Source organism: Brassica napus, chromosome A10 (genome assembly GCF_020379485.1).
Source record: "Brassica napus cultivar Da-Ae chromosome A10, Da-Ae, whole genome shotgun sequence".
NCBI classification, from domain to species: Eukaryota; Viridiplantae; Streptophyta; class Magnoliopsida; order Brassicales; family Brassicaceae; genus Brassica; species Brassica napus.
In genome coordinates, this window is record NC_063443.1 from 673,147 (window position 1) to 673,875 (window position 729).

At 37.3% G+C, this 729-nt stretch overlaps 1 pseudogene; it reads right to left on the bottom strand.

The window, feature by feature from the left end:
• Positions 1–729, bottom strand: LOC125579315 (annotated as a pseudogene).

Below are 729 nucleotides of genomic sequence, written 5' to 3' on the forward strand. Positions count from 1 at the left end.
TAAACAAAGAACGTTTATTCAGTAGACAATAGTTTATAATGTTTGAAGAATTAGACCAATGTTTTTAGCTTATTTTACATTTCAGGATTTGATTATATTTTGATCGGTCACACGTTTGAAATATTCATTGGTCAAAATCCCAAATCCTAAGTGAAAGTGAAAATTTCAAAAAAATTAAATTTATTACAATGCAAGATTAAGATCCAAACCCTTCTCTTCTTCTTCTTCTTCCTCCTCTTCTTTCACCTTTACATCCCCTTCCTTGTGATCTGATACAGCCATCAATGGCTTCACATCCGTACCACACTGAGAGAAATCTTCCGGCTGAAACGCCGGAACCACAGCACCGGATGCCTCTCCGACGTTAGTTTTCTTCCTCACATCTCCTGAATTTTCAGCCAACTCTTCTCTTCTTCGTTTCCGTGCTTCTTGATAACTTTTGATGAGCTTAAAGAACGTATCAATCCTCTTCTCTTCTTCATCTTCGTCTTCTCTTTCTCTCTCACCGATCCTGCTCGTCTCCTTGGTCTCGACATTTTGGTCCTTCTCGTTCTTCATGGTCTTTAAGACACTGTAGGTTATCGTGTAAATTAATTAGTTTGGGATACATTTACAAAGGTGATATAACTGGTTTATGGAGAGCGAGTTAAATGGCAAAAAGGTCTGATGATATTCTTTTAAAAGGAAGAAAATGAATTCATGACCAAACGACCAAGGGCATAATAGTCA